This window comes from Buceros rhinoceros, unplaced genomic scaffold (assembly GCF_000710305.1).
Source record: "Buceros rhinoceros silvestris isolate BGI_N320 unplaced genomic scaffold, ASM71030v1 scaffold9248, whole genome shotgun sequence".
Lineage (NCBI taxonomy): Eukaryota > Metazoa > Chordata > Aves > Bucerotiformes > Bucerotidae > Buceros > Buceros rhinoceros.
In genome coordinates, this window is record NW_010426345.1 from 48,762 (window position 1) to 55,495 (window position 6,734).

Genomic DNA, 6,734 nt, shown 5'->3' on the forward strand with positions numbered 1-6,734 from the left:
TTGAAGTCCTGAGGTAGTAGAAAATGTAGCTTTGGCACCTCCACAGATTATGAAGCATACACCTCCTCACTGATGGTGTGTTCCGTATTTCCTCCTCTCCTCCCCTTGCCTCCCAAAGAACACCTACTACTTTTGTGGCTGGTGATTCAAAATGTATTTTTTTTATTGCAGAACCCATACCTGTGTCAAGCTGAACATAGTAAAACACAGGACAGGAATTTGATGCTGTATATGCAGCTTTGTAGAACACAAAAGAAACTTGTTTAACAGACACCCACTCAGAAGAGAAGCAGTTTCAATGATACAATACAGAACAAACCAGCTTTTCCTACTTAATGTGTAGGCTGTCACTGTAATGGGAATCTCAAATATTTCAAACTTGTTTTCTTGGAACAGATTTTTTTTTTTTTTAACCCTGGAATTGTCTTGTCAATCACAATTAGACACAATTGAATTTCTTTCAGCTCCTGCTCAGTGTTTTGTCTTGGCTGATCTTTGTGATAAGTATTTTGTAAGGGAGCCAAGCTGCAGAGCAAGAAGGGTGTCCGTGTAAGCAGTTCCCATCCAAAACATAGGCTAAATACTCAACACTGCTTCTCCCTTCATCTTTTAAGGAATTATTGCTAGTAAGCCCAAACCAGATTTCATAATCTTTTGAAATCTATTTTTCTCCTCTTGATCCTCTCATCCAGACAGTCAGAGCTTTGCAATAGAAGATCCTTGTTCCTTTTTTAGTTCTTTTGGCAATACTGTGCTTTGAGAAGTGTTTTTAAATTCTAAACCATCTTATTGATAATTTTCCTAGTGCTGGCTTTTCTGATGTTTCCTGACCTACATTTCCTCTGTTTCCTAATAGTATCAAGCTCACTATGTATATGCTAGTTGTTTGGAAAGCTGCCGGTGAAATGTCTGTCTGTCTTCCAGGAGGCAATGCAGCGTTCAAAAGTGAAGGAGCGGGTCTGTTCCATCTCTTCAGTGTGTAGGCTGGATAGATTAACCCAACAACACAAACAAGAAATGCTCTGTGAACATACCTGTGGTGTTTTCAAATAATTTTTCTGACACTGTTGTAGGTTTTCCCAGAAAGTCCGTAGCAAGATAGATTTATTATGCAGAATTGTTTTGTCTGGTACACAACTTATTTTCCCCTCTGAGTATAAGGGTGTTATTGAGACGTACAGTATAGAGAATACTGAGCCCTGACAATTTAGTGTAGCTTAATATCCTTCCCTTTCCACTCCGGTCTTCCTAGAAGGAAATCAAAAATCTTGTCAGCAGTGATTGACTTATCCAATAGAGTCTTGTTAAAGAAAATGCAGGTTCAGTTTTATTTGTTGGAGGGTAATGTGCTGCTATTGCAGCTTATCCCCGTTTGAGGTACTGAAACATCAGTTAGAGCTTGAAGGTATTTTAGCTGCCTAATTCCCATTTGTTTTCAGTTGGATTTGGCTGTGTGAGCACCTTCAAAACACAGGGTTTAGACAGAATGCTCTGGGGTAGTTAATTTTTTTTCTCCAGCACAAATTCCTTCTGTGTGAAGGAAGCGTCGTTGTTGTGCAGGAGCTGTTTTGCAGAAGACTTGTGATTTCAGGCAGTTTCTGACTTAGTTCCTGAATATCACTGTTTCTGCGTCTGGAGTTTTTACCTTTAGGTAAATCTGGAAGACATAATTAAGACCAACTAATCCACAACAGACCAGTTAAGGACTTACTCCTCTTCAGACTGTCAAGTTCTGTTGAGCTTTTCATTAAATATTTACCTTTAGTTTCTTTAAAAGTCTGATCCTCAGCATCTGGACAAACTTGCTGAAGGATTTGTTTTTGAATGTGTTTCATTAAATTCTTGTATTTTCTGTATGGCACATTTCTGTTAAAAAGCATCTTCCTGCATGAGCACTTCTCCAAATCTTTGGTTGTCAAAGGTTGGAAGTTTATTTTTGTTTTTAGCTGCTTTTCATTGTGTTCTCATTTTGTGGCATAAGGAAACAAATCTGGAGATGGGTTTTGTTTCAAAACTTCGAGAGTATTTCGGCTTCTATTATTTTGTAGCAGTCTAAAGGTGCTGAGACCTTAATGATGTGAAGAGGCAGTCTTGATGCCATAAGGAGTGAAATTGGTTAATTACCTGCCCTCAGAATCTTTTTTCCATTCCTGAGATCAGGTTGCAGTGTCAGACTACCAATTTTGATTGAGTTGTGGCGTGGTCAGCACAGGGGTTTAGCAAGCAGATGGTAGGCCAAGAACAGTGCTGACATGACTCTAGAAAATGCCGTATTTGAGTCTTCAGAAAAAGCAATGACTGTGGGGATGTTTGCTTTGAACAATTTCTAGTTAATGGAAACAACTCATCCCATTTGCTAGTCATCATGGGAAGTTTGTTTGCCCTAAGGAAAACGATAAGCTGTCTAGAAGCATTTTAAAAAAAAAAAAATCAGGATACCTAATTGTGGATTATGTTTTGCATGAAGGAATGACATGTCCTTAGTTGCTGGGTTCTCTCCCAGTGGGATCCACCTGTCATTTGTGTTTCTGCATGTGCTGTGGTGACAGCTTTTTAATGGGAGCTCTGAGAAAACCAGAGTTCAGAATATTGATATGGCAGTTTCTCAGTGATATTTTTTTATTTACTGAGTATATGCTGCAGGGACACTCTGGATTTTGGGGAAAACAACAAATCTTATACTCAGGCAGAGGGACTATCACATAACCAGGAGTTATCTGGCTTGAAGAGGAGGAGCATACACTTTAGGTTTTCTGATGTTCATTTGAGTTCTTAATTGGCCCCTATAGGAAAGCAGGGATCCATTTGCCTTTCTGGTTACATATACCAGCTTATTTAATGTTTGCAAGGAGAGCTTTGTCCGCTGAGAAACGCAACTGATAACGTGGCAACTATAAAGTCACACTTTGGGGCAGCCGACCTGTAGATGTTTAAAATGCCCACGTGAGTTACAGTAATCCCCCTGCCATGCACCTCTATTGACAGTCTTTAATTACATGATCACGTCATGGTCTCTCATTTTTGATTTCTCTGGTTTCAGTCATGGAGAGATGGCTGCAAAATCCAGCGTGGATTTCTGAGATGTGGAGGGGTCTGATGGGCCTTGATTGGTTTCAGAGTTAGGGTCGTATATAAGCAGCGTAGTACAAAGGCGAAGGAGGTTTTTAAGGTAAAAGCTTCCTTTAATCCAGGGAAATTGTACCTTATTGTATCCCAAACACAGGGAAATCTGAGAAGGTTTCTTCCTGAGGAATTTTCTTTTGGCTGTTTTCCTTCAAAGCTGATAGTCTCTTAAGACCTAAATTAATTAGCTAAACTTAAGACTCTGAATTGAAACGTGCCTGTAAGAGAATTTGGTTATATTTGGTTTTATGTTTAAATGTACTTCTGTCCAAGACTGAGCTTCTTTAGATAGGAAATCTGGAAATTTTCTCTATTTTTAAAGTAACTTATTTAAATGTGTTTAGTGCTGTAGATTGACAGTGCTTTACCAAAAGCAAAGTTTGTCCTAAGCTCAACGAGTAGTACTCAGAGGCCGTATATTTTTGTTCACCAGTGATCTTCTTGATCTTAATTCACCTGTCAACTGGTTTTCGTTAAGAACAGACATCGTAAATGTTTGCTTCAAGCTGACTTCAATGTCTCATAGTCCTGGTTGGCAAAGTTTTTAAAAGATATTTTTAATGTGCTCCTGACAGTTTGTGTTAATGAAGCATTTAAATAAATACTTCAAACAACTTGTCTGCTTTTTAATGAAATAGCTAAAGTTAGACGCATTATGAGCTCTTATTCTGAAAAAACAAAGCTCTTAGTGTCTTGGCTGCCTCAACGACTTAGGATTGAAAGAGTGGATCTGTTGCAGTTGGCAATATTTACTTGCCAGTTATTATGTCACTGAAAAGTGCTGCATTGTACTCAATATCAGTGTATTAATCTTCTATTTTGAGCTCGTTTACATAGCGGGATGAATTACCTCCACTAGATCTGTAATTTTGAGGTGCAGTAGTACCTGTCCGGAGTCACGGAGAATTCAGGTGGGAGGCAAGGCTGCCGTGAGACGCAGCATGTGTGCACTAACATTTTCAAATCTCAGTAGGGTTATAAAACTAACGTCAAGCTTTGCTGCTGAAGAAGAAAAGCCTACCTCATTTTTTACAGTATGTAGATATAACAAATGTCATACCTCCTTTGGTGAACGTGGCTTTCTTCATTATTTTGTATGAGCTGGCAAAAACTAGTGCCCTGGAGGCTTTTCAGAGAACGCAGCAAAGATGACAGCTATCCGCGTTAGGGTTCAGAGCAGTCATCAAAGTGCAAAGGTCAGTGTCTGCTGCGTGAGGCTTGGGTAGATAGCTTTGCATTTTCTGCTAAAGATATAGCAGGTTTGTGTCTTTAAAGGAAGCGTTGTTTGCTGTTAATTGGCAAAGCTGTGCCAATTCACTTATTGGCTAAATGGGCCCCAAATTTTAAAAATGCCAGAGTAATACTGTAGTATAGCACAAGAGATTCCTCCTTTCTGATTTTTTTTCCATTCAGTTTTAGTTGAACTTACCAAAAATGTGTTGGGAACTTTACCCTTCAGTCACTATTTGGGATGTCTGGCTTGGCTATGAAATACGATTTAAGGTTTGATTTGGTTTTTTTTCTTTTAATACTAGATATGGTATTCCTTTTACCCTTGATGTTAGGGACTGAAGCCAGATTATAGATTTCTCAGTATAGGTTGTTTCTATTCAATTAACTTTTAAGGGACACTTCCCTTTGATACAAATAGTACCTGTTTCTTGTGATTGTATTTTGGGAATTATATTCTTGTCAACTTGCCCTTTCCCCTTATTTTATGTGTGTTTATCCTCTTTGCTTGACCTCTTCTTTTTTTTAATTATGTTTTTATGGATGCTTTAATCTTGTTTGACATTTATACATGTGATTCATTATTGTTTCTAATTAGTATTGAGGTCCTTCTATTACGATTACAGTTCAAGCATTTGGTGTCCCCTTATGCTGTTCTTTAAGGCAGTAAATTACTATACCAGGCTATTGCAAATTACAATGACATGTTTGGTTTTATTTCATTGTTGAAATTGTGAAATAAAATGTAGTTTCATTAAAAATAATTAAAAGGCATGAGCCTCTTCTTCCAGCTTTCAGGTGTTGTACTGTAAATGCTGCAGTTTAGAGAGTTCCACTATCTGTATGCAGTTTATACATACAAATACTTATCTTGTACACTGTTAATGACAGAATTTGAGTTTATTTTTAGACAGAGCTTATTTCACTGGAATCTGAATGAAGATGTACAGGTGCTAAGAAAAATTTAATTTCCCCAGCTGAGTTTACCAGCTTTATGAAAGAAGAGTATCAACAGTTCTAGTCACTTCATGACGTACAAGCAGTTGCTAATTCCATATGTGCCAGCTTAAAGCACCAATTATTTTATGCTTTGAGTACACAAAATCAAACTGATAGTTTTTAAAGGGCACTTTATTCTGTCTTTTTGTAGCATCCTCAAATGTTTGCCTCGAGATCAAAGGAAATACATTTTTTGTGATTTGACCTTTTAATAGATGTTTAATTTGTATTAAAAAACTTCATGTAAGTGACATCTTGTATTTGCTGTCACTGACCTAGTAAATTCTAATTATTTCTAGGGAAAAAAGCAAGGTGATTATACCGTCATCAGTTACCAGAAAAAGTCATTATAAACTCTCTGCTCAAAACAAAATGAAAGAAAAATAGTCTGCTAAAATACTGCCTAGCAGAATGACACATTTAAAGCTAAATGCAAACTTCAGAACTGCTACTCTGACCTACGTTCATTATGCTGAAGTAAATTGTGGAGGGACTCAAAACCTTGACTTGTACTGCCTCCTGAATGGCTTGGGCTTGGGTTGGCTGAACTAGTGAGGAGACTTGAATTTTAAGAATACTTTTCTTGTGAAGACTTCTTCAAAATTGTGTATTTGCTTCTGCCATATGTTTTTCGGAAATTGAAACAATTGTAACCACCTTCTTCCCTGTAAATCTGTAGGTTATAGTCATTTCCTATTAAATTAATATTTATAATGTCGTCAATAGACTGTGATTGTTTCTAGAGCTAGCTGGTCGTGGTCTGTCTGCTGTAGGACTGGTTCTTATCTCTGTGGGTGTTGGGGAAGCGTTTGTCTCTGGGACACACAGGAAACCTTACAGACATAGTGTGGAGATGAGAATTTAAATAAAATAAAGATGGTTATACAGAAGACGTGATGGAAGCAGTGGTACTGGCAGAGCATCTCACAGAGGTCGGGACGACTCTAAGGATTAGAATTCGTGGGAAATAGTTTGCAATGCAAAAGCATTGGGACTAATAAGAACTTCATTCACCATGGAAAGGGAGGAGGATGTCATGAGGCTTTGGAGTCATGCCCACATGGAAGACCAGTGAATCTTGGAAGGATCAGAGAGATGTTTTGTGCAGTGAGTGGAAAATAGGGCTGCCGTTGGACATGGTGCTGGCAAAACTACGTATACACTGGGAACAAGGCATGTGAGTCATCGTGGTCAGGGAGCATGAACTTGAGAGAGGATGTGTGAAATGCCAGGGTATGACGAGCCTGGTCATGGGAAAAGAGATGCTTAGAATTTGGCCTGGTATAACCTCAGAAAAGAGAGTGGGTATTACTGGTGTCAGTAACTGTGCCGATGAGTAAGTGCTGGAGAAGGAAAACAATTGTTTCAGATGAGTGTCAATA